Below are 17,821 nucleotides of genomic sequence, written 5' to 3'. Positions count from 1 at the left end.
CGAATTGGAGTCCTGTCTCCCCAGTGTAGAGGAACCCACATCGAGAGCAACAGACACAATAGATGAGATGATCTACTTGAATGCAAAACGAGCATAATAGGCTGAATAGCTTCCACTTGTTCTCCTTATAATTTTTGAATTTTCAGGTTGACCCTACCCAACAGAATAACACAGGAAAGTGTAGCTTACACACCATTGCACCAGGCACAGAATTCAAGCAGCCACTCTCAATGGTCCCCAGTACTGAGACAGGCACTGAAGAGGGCATTGGCTGATTATTAAAATAGAAACAATAGATAGATAGATAACTTACAGTGTGGAAACAGGCCCTTCGGCCCAACAAGTCCACACCGACCCGCTGAAGCGTAACCCACCCATTCCCGTACATTTACCCCTTTACCTAACACTACGGGCAATTTTTAGCATGGCCAATTCACCTGACGTGCACAACTTTGGACTGTGGGAGGAAACCGGAGCACCCGGAGGAAACCCACGCAGACACAGAGAGAATGTGCAAACTCCACACAGTCAGTCGCCTGAGTTGGGAATTGAACCTGGGTCTCTGGCGCTGTGAGGCAGCAGTGCTAACCACTGTGCCACCGTGCCGCCCGCGAAGGATTAATAAGAAAAGGGGGAGATTTACATGAAGTTAAATTGTTTAGAGAGTCAGTGTAGATACAATGGGCTGAATGGCCTCTATCCACACCTTATTCTGTGATTCTGTCAAATAGATGGACCCTTAGGGTGCAGGCCATGGTCAGGGTCACAGACAAAGAGCAGGTGAAAGTGTCCTGCTGTCAAAGATAGACTTTCAAAGAGAAAAGTGTGGAGAGTACATTGCTAGAAAAGCACAGTAGGTCAGGCAGCATCTGAGGAGCAGGAAAATCGATGTTTCAGGCAAAGGCCCTTCATCAGGAATGAGGCTAGGAGTCTTGGGGTGGAGAGGTAAATGGGAAGGGGATGGGGTTGAGTGGAAGGTAGCTGAGAGTGCAATAGGTGGATGGAATTGGGGGTAAAGGTGATAGGTCAGAGGGGAGGGTGGAGTGGATAGGTGGGAAGGAAGATTTACAGGTGGGACAGGTCATGAGGACGGTGCTGAGCTGGAAGGTTGGAACTGGGTTAAGTGGGGGGGGAACATGAGGAAACTGGTGACGTCCACATTGATGCCCTGGAGTTGAAGGGTCCCAAGGCGGAAGATGAGGCGTTCTTCTTCCAGGCATCGGGTGGTAAGGGAGTGGTGATGGAGGAGGCCCAGAACTTGCATGTCCTCAGCAGAGTGGGACGGGGACTGCTTCTGCTGTTTGGTACACTGTTTTCTCCTTGCACTGAGAAAGAGGCAGATACTAAGGGAGATGAAAGCGAGTGGCTTTAGTATAGTTTGGGAAGTGACCCGAATGAGTGATTAGGCAGAAGTGAGGGCATGCAAGGTTGCCAATCTGAGGATTGAGGTGGGTAAGAGTGGGGGAGGGAAGTATTTGCACACAATAACGACAGTGATATAACATGGACCTCAGTGGGAGTTGGATACAGTAGCAGAGTTGGAAAGTGAGGTATTGGAGAGAAGATGGCGACCCTTGCTTTCCCTGTCAAGATTGAGAAAGCAATTGACCTTCTTCCCTTAGTGCTGTGCAAGTCTCCAGAAACAGAGACTGCACTGACCTGGGGTGGCAATCCTGGACCAGGCTGGCATGGTCTGTTGTTGTGGCCTCCTTTGTTGGCTCTGGGGAGGAAGGCATCCTGCTTCTGCACCACCCTATCAAACAAGACCTGCCAACAAGGTTCAATTTTCCCTTGCCTGTCACAAATTTCCTTTACCTGTCATGCCTGGGGCAGCTGTCAAGAACTGTGCAGGGCAGCTCTCGACTGAGTGCTTATCCACTGGTGCACCTCAGCAATAGCACCAGCACCGGGGATGTCTGCCTGTTGACAGATATCCACTGAGTGGTGAGATATTTCTGGAATGCAGTGTGGAAAATGGGGCTAGAATTAGGTAAGGGGGCACCATAGGAACAGGGTGGATAGTTAATAAGATGAGTTTGATAAGATATGTTGAGAATTTTGCTGTACCTCACAGCAAGAAATGTACAAAAACCTGATGCAACTGATACCCAACCAAATAAAGTAAGAATCAGATCATAAATATCAATTTTAGAGTTTGCATTTCAAAATAGTGGCATATGGGAGTTGCTAACATTGTGAAGCATTTTTTGAATTCAGTCTGCCGGTCCTTCCAGAATGATAACCTGAGTATGTGTCAGTGAGTAGATGATTGCAAACCCCTGGTGTGTTTTTACTGTGGTGGTTTACAAAAAGTAAGTACCGAAGGTTTTAGTTCAAAATGATCAAGGATTGATTTTCAGTTAGGAAACCCAGAGATGAGAGCCTTAGGAGCTATTTTAATTTAAATTTGTACAATTTGCATTCAGACCACCTAGGCCTATACTGTACTCGGCTTCTCAGGCATCAGAACTGATCTGTTTCACCTCCAATAGTCATTGTTACACTATGAAGCAGGCTTCAATGTGTGCCCTGCCAACTGAAACAGGGACTGCATCTATTAATAAGGTGGTTGAGGTAGGATGGGAGTCTGGGACTTTTGTTACACCACCGGTGATGTGGGACTCTGGGTTTTCAGGATCTTATGTGTATAGACCTGAGCAAGCACCACAGAAGTACAGAAAGGGCAAATGTAATGAATTTGTCTTCATTGTGGAATAATAGTTTGAACATTCTGCTAAAATGGTTTGTGAGTCCTGGCAAGATCCATGAACATTCAAGCAGATTCCTTAATAACGCAAACCAATTTAACTAGTGCCAGAGACCTCACTGTAATAACTTTCATCTGTAACAATATATAAGAAATACCAGTTATTTTAATAAAATTACATACATATGGTGGACCCCAGACCTCCTCTTTACTTTTCTAGCTGTTACTAGGGTATAGTTCCAATGCACCAGAGGATGCCACATTCTTCATTCATTGTTCAGTTGTGAGCTAGGATTGTAAATGTCTGCAGTCTATTTGACCAAAACACTGGGCTCCATCAGGGCTTCACTCATTAATCAAACACATGAAGACATCAGATATTTGTTATATAAAACATAATAATTCTGAAAGGTTATTATTGGAGACTGCATTAAGCTGCTCCCAGTCTGACGATGTCAGTCTCTGGTGGGAAAATCAAGCAAATAGGTTTGGAGCAGGGTCTTTTTGAAGGGGTCAGATGTGTCATGCATGTCTGAGCAACAAAGTCTGGCAATGTAATTGTTTTCATGCAATAAACTACATACGAAGACAAAAGTCTCTCCTTGTTAAGACCCACCAATGGCTGTTCCTTCATCCCTGTAAACCAGATAGAACTGATTATACAGCTGTACTTGTCCTTCCTTCAGATTTACAAAATATGCAAATTGATGGATAGGAGAAAACTTGCTGTTCCACTTCATTCCAAGCTGTATCATTGTGATATGCACCTGGCCACTTACTAAAGGTGAAAATATTATCGCAAACTAACATGCAAAAGAAACCAAATTTCTACTTGGTCTCTACAGCTCTGTTCAGCAGTCAGAATCAGTTCAGAAGATCATTCTGACCCTGTTTCTTTACTATGGTGCTGACCTCTTGAACAAGTTCAAGGTTGCCTCAGGTAGCAGAAGGTGTTTCAGTTCTGGCTTGAAGGAAGTTCCATGTGTCAACTGCCCTTGAACTTCCAGGTGGTGGAAGTTGTGGGTTTGGGAGATATTGATTAGATTCCCTACAATATGGAAATAGGCTCTTCGGCCCAACAAGTCCATACCAACCCTCTGAAGATTAACCCACCCAGACCCACTCCCTTACAAACGCCTAACAATATGGGCAATTTAACATGGCCAATTCACCTAATCTGCACATCTTTGTCACTGTGGGAGGAAACCCACACAGACACATGGAGAATGTGCAAACTCCACACAGATAGTTGCCTGAGGTGGGAATCAAACCCGGGTCCCTGGCGCTGTGAGGCTGCAATACTAACCACTGAGCCACCACGCTGCTGAAGAAGCCTTGATGGATGGTTACAGTTAATTCTTACTGATGGTACACCCCCCTTCCGTAGTCAGGCTCAGTGTAGCGAGCACAAATATTTAAGGTGTGGATATGCTGATGATGATGTGGAGCTGAGTGCTGTTGCATAGTTCAGATGAGTGTTAAGTATTTCATCATACTCCTTCCCTGTGCCTTGTGCCAACATTTATAGTACTCTGTTTCACCGATACATCAAGTTATCAGTTGAAATGAATTATTGCCATGTTGTGATTTCATTTCATAGCCACTGGATTGAAATTGTGCAGATAATCTGTTTAAATTGAATAAATTAGGGAGGATCAGGACTCACAATCTCAGGTAATGAGTGGAAAAGGCAGATCGAGATTAATTCTAAGGGGATTAGTTTGTCTCTCAGAAAATAGTGAATGTTTGGAGTAGGCTGCGATGGAGATTGATTGATTGATTGAATTCCTTCAAACTGCAGCAATTGAAGAAAAAAGCTAAAAATCACACAACACCAGGTCATAGTCCAACAGGTTTAATTGGAAGCACACTAGCTTTCGGAGCGACGCTCCTTCATCAGGTGATTGTCGAGAGTTCGATCGTAACACAATCCACAATCACCTGATGAAGGAGCGTCGCTCCGAAAGCTAGTGTGCTTCCAATTAAACCTGTTGGACTATAACCTGGTGTTGTGTGATTTTTAACTTTGTACACCAACACCGGCATCTCCAAATGAAGAAAAAAGCGATAGGATAATGGGCAATGAATGCTGGCCTTGCTGGTGACATCCACATCTTGAGAATAAAATGCAACTTGTTCAACAATGTACTTCATTATCCCAGCATACTGCAGTCCGATCTCTCAGATTCCACCCTCTGTAATCTCGAGATCAACAAAAGCTCTACTGTCTGTGTAACCGTCACTGATCAGCTCTGCACTCAGTGACTTCCCCTAGCTCCTCTCAAGCAGCATCTCCTCCTTGCTCCCTCCAGGGCACCATCCCCATCCCTACCACCCCACCCCTGTAGTCTTGTCCAGCCTCATTATCCTCGGAGATATCTGTGATAATCTCATTCTGGAATTTTCAGGTCCTTGATTTTAGTTGCCTGCTATTGACGGTTATTCCTCTAGCTGCTGAGCCCCTTAGCTCTGAAATTCCTTTCATAAAACTCTTTGATTGTCTATCTCTCTTTCTTCCTTCAAGTCATTCTTTAATGCCTACATCTTTGACAAGACTTTTAGCCAATCTGCCCCAGTGATGTGGTTCAGTATCTACTTTATCTTTATATTATTTTTGTGATAGACTTTCAGCCATTTCATTACATTAAAGGTGCTGCATGAATTTAAGTTGTTCTGGGAAAGGAATTTGTCAACACTCACTGGTCGGGTTGATATCTGATCTTGGTGCACATCAAGTGGTGGCTCCTAATAGTCTCTGAAGCGATCAAGGAAGTTGCACAACTAACAGCAGCATTATCACAGAGGCCCAGAACCTTCTCTGAACAACTGGGATGATGGGCAACAAACATTAGCCTTGCCAGAATTAGCACCATTCCATGACCTTACTGTTTTGACCAACTGCATGTTGGGTTTTGTTGCATTGGCAATAGAAAACTATATCAGCAGGCCTCACATTGTCCAGCCGCCTTAATAACTCCAGGGACTCAAACACAAAATCTAGTCAAAACCAAATTGCTGGAGAAACTCATCAGGCCTGGCAGAATCTGTGGAGAGAAAGCAAAGTTAACTTTTCATATTCAGTAACCCTTCTTCACAAGGAATCTGAAGAGAGGTCACTGGATACAAATGTTAACTCTATTTTCCCTTCACATATTCTCGAGCAATTTCTGCCTCTGTTTCAGATTTCCAGCTTCCACAGTCCTTTGTTTCACAAAATCAATGTAACCTGTATGCCTCCATCTAAGTCTTCTGTTCCGCACGCTCTTGCTTACCATGATCTGCTTGTACTGCTCGTAAACAAAGCTTTTCACTGCACTTCGGTACAAGTGACAATAAATAAACCAAAATCTAGAGTGCCTGTTCTCCACGAGACCAACATTGGAGATGCCACCTTCTTGTAAAGATGTTAAATCAAGGCCCTGTATGCCCGAAACGTCGATTCTCCTGCTCCTTGGATGCTGCCTGACCTGCTGCGCTTTTCCAGCAACACATTTTCAGCCCTGTGTGATATCAGGCTTGGGTGTAAAAGATCCTATGACACTACTCTGAAGAAAAGCAGGGGAATTCTCTTTTATGCCCTGGCCCATATTTATCATTCGACCAAACATTGTGAGATTTTACTGTCTCAAATTGACTCCATTCAGATGGATGTCATTGGCTGTAAATTTATTTGGCACATCAGTGGAAGGTTTCTTGTCAATCCTTCACACTTTAGCCCACCCTGTTCTATGCAGTTACACTATGTACAGTATCTGATTATTTTCTAAGAAGGCTAAGACTTGGTCCTTCATTCATACCTGGAGTACACTACCCCTGCATTTATGCTCTTAATTATTTTGCAGCTCACTTGGCACAACAATTAGAGTGTTATAGATGCCTTCAACACTGGCTTAGCAATGATAAATGAAAATTGCTCTCCTGATGGGTTAGCAGCATTCCCTGCTCGACAAGGCACAAGTGTAGGTATCAATAACAATGGCTTCCACACAGAAGCAGGATGATATCGTCTTGACAATTATTTGTGGCAAAATCATAAACACTCTGTTTTACAATTCACCAGAAATACTGATCCATTCATACCAACAGAGCATGAACTGATAGCATTAAAGGGCTTCTGGCTATAAATTTGCATTTGGTGATAAGCAAGGGGAGAATCCTCCCAACAGACTCCAAGCACCTGGCTCGAGTCTACACAGTGGCCAGAGGTTATGCAAAATCGAATTATGTCATCCAAAGCAGAGTAATACAGTTAACATTGAACCTGCAAAGCCACAATGCTAGCCTGCATAACTATTATGCACAAAACTCCTCTCTTGCATTACAATAGAATCTACACTTCAAAAGTATTTCATTAACTGTAAAGCACTTTTAAAGTTCCTGAGTTTGTGAGAGGCATTATAGAAATTCAAAACACTTCATTTTTGACCTTAGACTGCATGATTAGACTGAGAGTGGGTGCATGAAGTCCCATATAAAGACCTAACATTGCAGGAAACATAGTGTAGGAACAAATTACTGCAGATGCTGGAATCTGGACTGAAAACAACAAATGCTGGAGATCATTCGAAACGTTAGCTTGCTCTCTGTCCATGAATGCTGCCTGAACTGCTGTGATCTCCACCATTCGTTGTTTTCATTGCAGGAAACATGCCTGTTGCCATATTGGTTTGGATGCTGCAGAAGTGTCACTAACTGCTGCTTTAAATAGACATTAGACTACTTGAGCATGTCAATCAAGCAGTGTCTATAGCCTATTCCAGGAGTACCTCCCGGAAACCTACAGGAGCCTGAGTTTGTTCTGATCGTGTCTCGTGCGAATCCATCCATGGACTTTCTCCTTCACTGGCAGTATTATGAAGCTGAATGTACACAGCCCACTTAATTTCTGGTTTGGATTCTGGAACAGCAAGAACCTGTGCCTGCAACCAAATCCTTCCACAGGAGTATCATTGGAAAAGGTTAAGGCTTCCTTGTACATGGATGATGTCGCAGTGTTCTGCTTGGATCCACTGTCAGTGCACAGGCTCATGTGCATCTGTGACTAGTTTGAACGGGCCTCGGGGGCCAAGGTAAATCGAGGCAAAAGTGAGACCATGCTTTTTTGGACACTGGGCCGGCCAATGCTCTATCCCTTCACTGTCAGGACTGACCACCTGACAGTGTCGGGTATTTGGTTCGGAGGGGCTGGGTCATGCGCCAAGTCTTAGAAGGAGCGTGTCACTAAGGTGAGGCGGAAACTGGGCAAATGGGAGCACCGGTCGCTATCCATGGCAGGTAAAAACTTGGTGACCAGGTGTGAAGTACTCTCAGTGTGGTTGTACTTGGCGCAGGCCTGGCCTATTCCCCGAACCTGCATCGCCACAGTCACCCAGGCCATCTTTCACTTCGTGTAGAGATCAAAGATGGACCACATCCAAAGGGATACCATGTACAAAAATCTGGACATAAGAGAAGAAAACACATTAAACACCACCCTCACTCTGATGGCCAACTTTGTGTTTGGCTGCATCAAGGTGTGCGTGGATTCCCAGTATGCAAACACCAAGTGTCACTACGTACTGAGGTTCTAGCTATCCCTGGTGTTGTGAAACCTATAGGAGCCTGGCCTCGCTGCTGCGGAATGCTGGAAGCAGTTGGACTGTTCCGTATCAATTCTCTCTCATAGAGAAATTTGTGAAGGAAAACACCTTTGACCACAAGTCCATCAGGAAGTAGTCAGCATGTAGCGTCCTTGAGATCCTGTTGGAAAAGAAGAAGGCGGTTCCTTGAGCAGACTGTCAAAGCCATTTGGCAGAACGCCTCATCATCAGAACTTTCCAACAAGCGCCAAGACTTCGCTTGGATGATGGTGAGAAGGGATCTGCCGGTGAGATCCTTTATGCATGCCCAGACTCTCTGCCCCACTGTACGTTGCCCTTGAAGCGGCTGTGGAGGACCGAGACTGTCACACACCTCCTTCCGGAATGTGCCTATGTATAGGAAGTCTGGAGAGGAATGCAGTGTTGTTTGTTGTGTTTCATCCCAAGCCACTCTGTGATGTGAGATGCCGTGCTGTATGGTCTGTTCCCCAAGATACACATCGAGACAAACATCAACTCCGCCTGGAGGACCATCAACTCAGTGAAAGACGCTCTTTGCTCTGCCCAAAACTTGTTGGTCTTCCAGTTGAAGGAGTTGACCTCGACCGAGTGTTGCAGACTGACATAATCCAAGGTCCAGGACTACATGCTGATGGACGCACTAAAGATTGGGGCAGCTGCTGCCAAGGCGTAGTGGGGAAAGACCACTGTCTAAGGCCCTTCTGCTGATGAATAATGGGGGTCCACATTCAGTAATTGGGCCCCTCTGATGCCCTAGCTAAATGCAAAGAGCTTGACTACAAATATAGCGAATGGTGAACATCAAAGACTTAATTTGTTCTCTGTAAGTTAAGTGGTTTAGTGGTTAGCATTGCTGCCTCACAGCACCAGGGACTCGAGGTTGATTCCCCCCTTGGACTACTTTATGGGGTTTGCACTTTCTTCCCATGCCTGCGTGGATTTCCTCTGAATGCTCCAGTTTCCTCCCACAATCCAAAGATATGCAGGTTAGGTGAATTGGCTATGCTCTCAATTGCCCGTAGTGTTAGGTCAATTAGAGGTAAATGTAGGGGAATGGATCTGGGTGGGTTACACTTTGGAGGGTCAGTGTGGACTTGCTGGGCCAAAAGGCCTGTTTCCACACTGTAGGGATCTAATCTAATCATATGAATGGTTCCATTAACTGAACATGTACAAAAGATTTATTTTCATGTATAATGTATATTTTTGCAATAAAAAGAAATTGGAAAAAAATGCGATACCATGTTGCATAAGGAGAAGTTACAATAGGTGATGATAGCTTAGTTAAAGAGAAGGGTTTTGGTGACCATATAAAAGAAGGCAAAAAGATAGAGGCAAGAGGTTGTACAGCGGTAATTCTAGAGTTTAGAACTAGACATGGAATGTACAACCGCCACTGCTGTTGCAAAGGAAGTGGGAAATGTGCAAGTGGCCAGGATTTGGAGGGAGACAGATCTCAGAAGGTTAAAGAACTGGAGAAGGTACTGAAATAGGGAGGAAAGACGGCATGAGTCTGAAAACAGATAATCTGAAAATTAAGATGTTTCTAAATCACTAATGGTGAACGAGACCTAGTCTGAATTCAGTTACTGGTAATTTTGCCAGCCAGCAATGTATAATAATTATCGAGTCTGGAAATAACTAAGGCACAGATGAAGGTTTCAACACCTGACAGGTTCAGACAGGGATAAATATGGGCCATATTGTGTAGTTGGATGAAAGCAAACTTAATTTTTAAAAAATTCTTTCCAGGCATGTGTCCTTTGGAAAGGCAGGGATTTGTTGCCTATCCCTATAGCGATTGGAAGATAGTGGTAAGCTGGTCTCTTAGCCCACTATATTGAAGATATTCCCATAGTACTGTTAAGGAAGAAGTTTCAGGATTTTGACTCAGCAGTAGTTGAAGTATATGGGGGTCAGGAGTTTGGTTCAGAGTCAATTAAGTGTCTAAGCATGTACACAATTTACTTCACCATCAGAGCCAGGGATTCAAATACAAAGAGGGAACTACATTTCTACTGGGGACCAAAGACAATGGCTACAATCTTCTTATGGTTCACTCTCTGCTCTTCAAATATTGGATGATAGACAACAGTGACAACTCAGATACAGTGGAGAGGCCAGGAGAGATGATGGCGAGCTTAATTTGAGAGTCTTTGAGGAGAAAGTGAGGTCTGCAGATGCTGGAGATCAGAGCTGGAAATGTGTTGCTGGAAAAGCGCAGCAGGTCAGGCAGCATCCAGGGAACAGGAGAATCGACGTTTCGGGCATAAGCCCTTCTTCAGGAATTAATTTGAGAGTCATTAACCTGCCTGTGGGACCCGATGTGTTTTTGGATGATATTGCTGAAGTGAAAGAATGTAACTGAGAAATAGGAAGAGGATACATCTTTGGTGGACTACAGAGGTAATGGTAAAGGGAGCAAGATGGGAAGCCAATGCAGGGGATTCTCTGGCTATGACTGGAAGGGTAAGAATGGAACCAGAAGTGGGATGTCCCATTCAGTTGGACAACAGAGGTGATTGAGATGGATGGTATGGTTAATGGTGTCAAAGGCTGCAGACACCGAGACTGGTGGAGGAAAGGATAGTTTCCCACAGTCACAGCCACATAGGATAACATTGATGACTTTGATAACAGCCATTTCAGTCATGTGGCAGGGTTGGTTGGAGAAGTTCAAAGATAAAGTTGTGGGAAAAATGGACATGGATTTGAGAGGTGCCTAGGTGGTTAATGCAGGGAGATTACAATTACAACCCATCACAAAGATGGTATTTGAGCCAAGAGTGGTATTTGAGGAGGATGATACCTGATGGAAGTGTTAACAATATCAGTAGAGTAGGGATCAAGAAGGCAATTGGAATGGTCAACAGTTTGATGCGAATAGGAACAATGGGGAGGAAGAGAGTCTCACAGAAACAATGAGCATGAGGAGAGTACAAGGGAAAACTAGAGAAAAACTAGAGAAAAGATGCACTTTCAAGACTAGGGCACTCATAGATGTATATCCTGCTTTTTCAGTCAACCAATATTAAAATAGTTTAATTGGTGGAGTGGGAATTGTCAGTGCACAACTTGCCTGATAGCTTTGGCCCACTTCAAGAGACAAATGCAGAGATAAAGAGCAGTTTGGTCAGATTTTAATGTTCAAAATTTCATTCTGGCGGCAGGACACAGTTCAGTTGAAAGACCCGGGATTTTTGCCCGAGTCCTTGTCCCTCTGTATATGTTTGCTTGCGAGCCTTTAATTGCCAAGCTGCTTGTGAGGGGAAGGGGAACACATCTGGAGTCTAGACACAGTGGCTCTGTGGGTTGGTCTGTATCTTTATTCCGCATCACTCCAAGGCTTCCTTCTGTTTACACAGGTGCATGTACACGGCCTGTCAAACAGATTCATACCCAGGCATCCAGAACTAGCCCAGCAGCACACTCCCAGTGACTCAGAGAGAGGCGACGCTACTGTTAAACAACACCACAAAGCCATTTATGAATTTTAGAGATTCAATGGTTTCATTTGAGTCCAGAAATAAATCCTTATGAAGCAAAGGCTGTCAGTTTTTTTTCCTTGCAGTGTGGTTGTGACATCCTCTTTCTAAGGATACTGGCTCCAATCTTTGAGTTTCAACCCTGTTGTTGAACTGCAGCAATTTGTAACTAGACAAAAACCTGAAAGAGAAAAATTTGCAGAAGATAAAAAGGGGACTGGGGTATAGGATTTCACTGATTGACCTGAAGACACTGATATGAATTACATTTTCAAAGAACTTTGGATCCAATAAGGATTTCCTCCATGTTGATCTGAACTTTATTGTTTCCTGATTTAGTATGTCATTAGTAAATACGACCTGAGAACATGGATGATTAAAATTCCCTCAGAAAAATAATCCAAATTGCTGAATTTGTAGCTAAATTCCTCCCCCGCCCACCACCCCAACTACAGATTTCCTCACTTTCAGCATCACTGACTTTCATTGATGCGCAGTTCCACACAGTGACCACACTCAAAGGTATAGCAGAAGGATTTCCAGAGAATATGAAAGGCACTATTTAAATGCAGCTTTTTTTTCTCTTTTAATGTATTCATGGAATGTGGGTGTCACTGGTTAGGCCAGATCTTATTGCCTATTGTTAATTACCATTGAGGTGGTGGTGGTGGTGAGCCATCTCCTTGATCCACTGCAGCCCGTGTGGTGTAGACACACCTACAGTGCTATTAGGAAGGAAGTTCCAGGCTTCTGACTCAGCGACAGTGAGAGAACAGTGATATAGGACAGAACCTTGTGATATTTTGGCGAAGTGCCATTTTCATTGCTATTCATAGAGGGTTTCTCTCTACCAGTCATCCCAAACTCACCTCATTAACTAACTACCCTGCCCCTATGATGTCCTTCTTATTTGATGTTTTCTCACACTTGATCCAAGTGGAAGAGCTCAGCACTGGCCAGACATCCTGAAACTGACTGGCAGACCTAGCATTAACACCATCTTTAAAATGCCAATCTGTTCCCAGATATGGCTGGCATTCTGGAGCAGATTTCTATGGTTTCACACACTCCTAGAGGACATGGCAGATGGGGGACATTGGCACCACAATTTGTCAACAATGATCTCGGTGTTCTTGTGGAGGTGTGATGTAGAAGAGGGTCGTCCTCTTCCTCTGGGACTGCCAGAGGAGGCAATGACACCAGACACTGTCAGCCCTGACTGTGGTATCTACTCTTATGAGTGCGGTGCCTGACACCACCGTCCCCCATGCCAGCTCAGACACTGCCATGCCAGTGGGTATTTTCATAGGCTACCCTCAGGAATGTGAGCATTTCAGTGTCACATCTCTGTAACTGGCTAAGGAAGAAAACACCCAGGTCATTGGCACTCAGAGGACTGTGGGAGACTGGTCTCCTCTGCTCATCCCCAGACCACCATAATGCAGGTTGTCCATGATTTTTGCAAATGTACAAGCCAACCCGGGGCAGTAGGCAGCTTTTTGCTGAGTAACGGCTATCATGCAGCAACGACTGAATTGCAGCAATACTATAAGGACCCCACTGCCTCAGGCAATGGTTGGCGGCTGGCAGGGAGAGCTAGGATCAGGGTCGGCTGGAAATGTAGATAACCTGCTGAAGGTAAAGCAACAGGGGGAAAAGAGGACTTGACCTCAGTCCAAATGCCCCTTCCTCACAATGATGACAGGGCAGGATCAGGAGGCATCCTGCTAGAAGAGGAATCACACACAGATCTCCCCCCTCCCTGTCTCCCTCAAAGGTCTCCTCCCAAGACACTCCAGGCATGGCTGGGCCTATCACCTCCACCCTGCCTGGCCCCCTCAGGCCTATGGCAGTCCCCATGCTGAGGGACTGCCATGGCAATGCCTCTGTCCCTCAGAAGATGGAGCTCAGTTGTCCAAGTCACTGGAACTTGCACTTGCCTGCTCACTTCACACATTACTTCATGGAACATTGTGTATAGAGAAGGAAGGGTGCGACGTTACCTTCAAAGTCATATTTTTTGCCTAAACAGACACATGATGGCAGCTAAAAGTGAACAAATATTTACAAGCATCAAAACTTATTCACAATCAAAAGCTCTTCTTCTTTCTCGCCCTCCCACTGTGTCTCATTGGGTGTGGAATTGGGTGGAGGGAGTTTTCCATACAATGGATCCAGACAGCCTTGGAATTTTGCTTGGCTCATTGCATTGGCTTTTTGTCTATGCCATGATCTCCAGAGTCCTCCAACAACTTGTGTTCATCCAATTCTGGCGTCTTGTGAGTTCCCCACTTCCTTTCCTTTGCCATCAATGGCCATACCTTCAGTTGTCCAAGTCCAAGCTCTGGAATTCCTTTCCTTTACATCTCCCTCTCTTTCTCCTTCTTTAAGGTGCTCCTTGGAAACAAATCTTTTGACCTAGCTTTTGGTCACTGAGAGTCACTGAGTCATAAAGATGTACAGCATGGAAACAAGCCCTTCGATCCAACTTGTCCATGTCAACCAGATATCCCCCCAACGCAATCTAGTCCCATTTAGAGTCATAGAGATGTACAGCATGGAAACAGACCCTTCGGTCCAACCCGTCCATGCCGACCAGATATCCCAATCCAATCTAGTCCCACCTGCCAGTATCTAGCCCATATCCCTCCAAACCCTTCCTACTCATATACCCATCTAAATGCCTCTTAAATGTTGCAATTGTACCAGCCTCCACCACATCCTCTGGCAGCTCATTCCATAGACGTACCACCCTCTGCATAAAAAAGTTGCCCCTTAGGTGTCCTTTATATCTTTCCCCTCTCACCCTAAACTTATGCCCTGTAGTTCTGGACTCCCCAACTCCAGGGAAAAGACTTTGTCTATTTATCCTATCCATGCCCCTCATAATTTTGTAAACCTCTATAAGGTCACCCCTCAGCCTCCAACACTCCAGGGAAAACAGCCCCAGCCTGTTCAGCCTCTCCCTGTAGCTCAGATCCTCCAACCTTGGCAACATCCTTGTAAATCTTTTCTGAACCCTTTCAAGTTTCACAACATCTTTCCGATAGGAAGGAGACCAGAATTGCACGCAATATTCCAACAGTGGACTAACCAATGTCCTGTACAGCCGTAACATGACCTCCCAACTCCTGTACTCAATACTCTGACCAATAAAGGAAAGCATACCAAACGCCTTCTTCACTATCCTATCTACCTGCGACTCCACTTTCAAGGAGTTATGAACCTGCACTCCAAGGTCTCTTTGTTCAGCAACACTCCCTAGGACCTTACCATTAAGTGTATAAGTCCTGCTAAGATTTGCTTTCCCAAAATGCAGCACCTCACATTTATCTGAATTAAACTCCATCTGTCACTTCTCAGCCCATTGGCCCATCTGGTCCAGATCCTGTTGTAATCTGAGGTAACCCTCTTCGCTGTGCACTACATCTCCAATTATGGTGTCATCTGCAAACTTACTAACTGTACCTCTTATGCTCGCATTTTGCCAGCACTTGACCCATTTTGCTCTAAACCCTTCCTATTCATAGACCTATCCTTGACACAATATTTACTCACATGCTTTGGTGTCAAATGATAATAACCGAGGGAGCATCTTGGGACATTTTGCTACTTTAAAGGTGCTACATAAATGTAAGTTATTGATATTTTGACAAGCGATGATTGTTAGTGTGAAGGTAACCATGGCAGCAGCAAGGAAAATAATGAACAGCAATCAGGTCAAATATTCAGATTCATTTTATCTCTCAGAGGTGAAATGTTTAGATGCATTTTTGAACTTCTCAGCGCCCTCTAGTTTCACTGTATAGCTGAGAATCAAACTGAGCTCGGCTCAGATGGTGGTACCACTATGCATCTCGCCTAGTCACCAGATACCTCCCCACGAAGGCAGGCAATGGGACATTGAGCAGGCCACTGCGCTGCGTTAACTCCCAACTGAGCCAAGAGATACCACGAGAGCGCAAAACAAGTTAAACTCTCAGGTGGATTTGGTTCCTGCATGTTTTGAGACTTTTGCTTGAAATCGGATTTCTCATTTTTAAATGAGAAATCTGGCATCAAGAACAGATGTTTTATTTAAAAGTACACTTTCTTCTGATTTGACCTTATTGGGAAATTACCCTTTGTGCCAATGATTTGGCTTGTGTCCAGGAAAACAAGTCTCAGCGCTTGACACCTTGACCAGCTTTGAAGCCTGGCCACAGTTCGGTCGATGTCCGTTCACAAGCCGGAAGGTACATTTCCAGCCTATCTCTTGCTTGAGGGGAATGGGAGACAACACAGAGAGTTATGTACACTTGGAAAACATTTCTTAAAAACCTGCACGTGTGTGACCTGCCAGCTTAATCCTGATTGAATTACTGCTGCCTGTTTAATCTACTTCAACCTCTTTTCAGCGGGAGTCAAAGGGTCAGGGAATATGGAGTTGGCAGCCCCAAAGCCCTTTAAACAAGAAGGTTCCCAATCACAGGATAGAGGCCTCCTGCGATGACCTAGCCGGTGGAGTCTGGCTTAACATGAAGCATCACACCTGGGGGAGGGGGACACACACCAGCGTTGTCATAACTCTGCAGCTCTGACTCCACAAAGTCTAGCCTGCATCTGGAATGCAAATCAAAGACAGCAAGTGCTGCCCAAAGAATGCACACTCTCTCCCACATTCCTGATACCGATGTTTAACTATCCACGATGAAAGCTGAGATCTCCGATTCAAAGAGCATGCATTTTAATTGACTGTAATCATTCTGCTCCACCTGGCAGATATTTCAGTGGGAGGCACTTCTTAGAGGAACTTTTGACTCCATTCTCAGAAGAAAAAGGCTAGTGTCAGGGATCTGAGCTGCGAGGAAAGACAGGAGAGAGTTGGGTTTTTCAGCTTGGAAATCAGATAATATTACAAATCTACATTAAATTGTGTACTAACATGGTCACTGACCTCCCAAACCACTCAGCTCCTCAATTTTAAAATTCTCATCCTCATGGTCCTGTTTATTAATTACTGAAGCCTCCTCGAGCCCTGCATTTCACCATTGTTGTCGTGTGTCTCCAGTTATGGTTCCTTGTGTGACCCCACTTTGCTCACTTCTCCATTAATGGGTTAATTTCAGGTGCCCATCCCCAAATTCTGGAATTCCCTCACTGCTCTGCCTCTCTCTCGATCCTCAGAAGCTGCTTACAATCTGTCTCTTCGAACAAGCTAATATTCAGCTTATATTAAACCAATGTTTTAAACTTGTAAACTTGAGAAAATATAATCCTAGTTTATGCAACCTAACTTTACAATTTAACCCTTTTCGTCTATTCATTCAGGTAAAACTGTAATGCATTCCTCCCAGATGAATATTTCCCTCCTCTGGTGAAAATCCCAGAACTGAACATTATATTCCAGATGGAACCTTACTGTCTTTTATTAGAATGATGAGACTAAAAGTGTTAAAGTTTAAGGTTAGGTTGCATAAACTACGATTATATTTTACCAAGTTTAGAAGTTTAAAAGGTTGGTTTAATTGAGGTGTTTAAGATGAATAAATGAATTGATTATTCAAGTACATCGAAAAAAAACTATTTCCTTAAAATTGAATTGAGAAAAAATGACAAATGGGTACCAGCTGACCTGAGTAAAAGGAAGTTTGAAGACTGAAAGCAGCAGGTTATTCTACACTTTGAGGATGATCAATGCTTGCAGTGGGTAGAAGGCAGGGGCAAAAAAAGCCTTGGATTAATTTAGAAACAATTAGATGCTGCAATTGAAGGAGTGTAGGGTCATTCTGGCTGATGAGTGAAACATAGAAGATGGACCAAATGGCATTCTCCTTTGAAAGTACCTTGTAGACTAGATTAGATTACTTACAGTGTGGAAACAGGCCCTTCAGCCCAACAAGTCCACACCAACCTGCTGAAGCGCAACCCACCCAGACCCATTCCCCTACATTTTTACCCCTGCCCCTAACACTACGGGCAATTTAGCATGGTCAATTCACCTAACCTGCACATTTTTGGACTGTGGGAGGAAACTGGAGCACCTGGAG

General features: G+C 44.3%; 1 pseudogene; it reads left to right on the top strand.

Annotated features, from left to right (window-relative positions):
* Nucleotides 1-7,974: 7,974 nt before the first annotated feature.
* Nucleotides 7,975-9,015, top strand: LOC148142153 (uncharacterized; annotated as a pseudogene).
* The last annotated feature ends 8,806 nt before the right edge of the window (nt 9,016-17,821 follow it).

The sequence above is a fragment of the Chiloscyllium plagiosum genome, unplaced genomic scaffold (genome assembly GCF_037043375.1).
Source record: "Chiloscyllium plagiosum isolate Xiang-an unplaced genomic scaffold, Cpla_swu_hap1 HiC_scaffold_30, whole genome shotgun sequence".
Classification (NCBI taxonomy): Eukaryota; Metazoa; Chordata; class Chondrichthyes; order Orectolobiformes; family Hemiscylliidae; genus Chiloscyllium; species Chiloscyllium plagiosum.
Note: the sequence above shows the minus strand (reverse complement) of the source record. Positions and strands in the feature narration are given on the sequence as shown.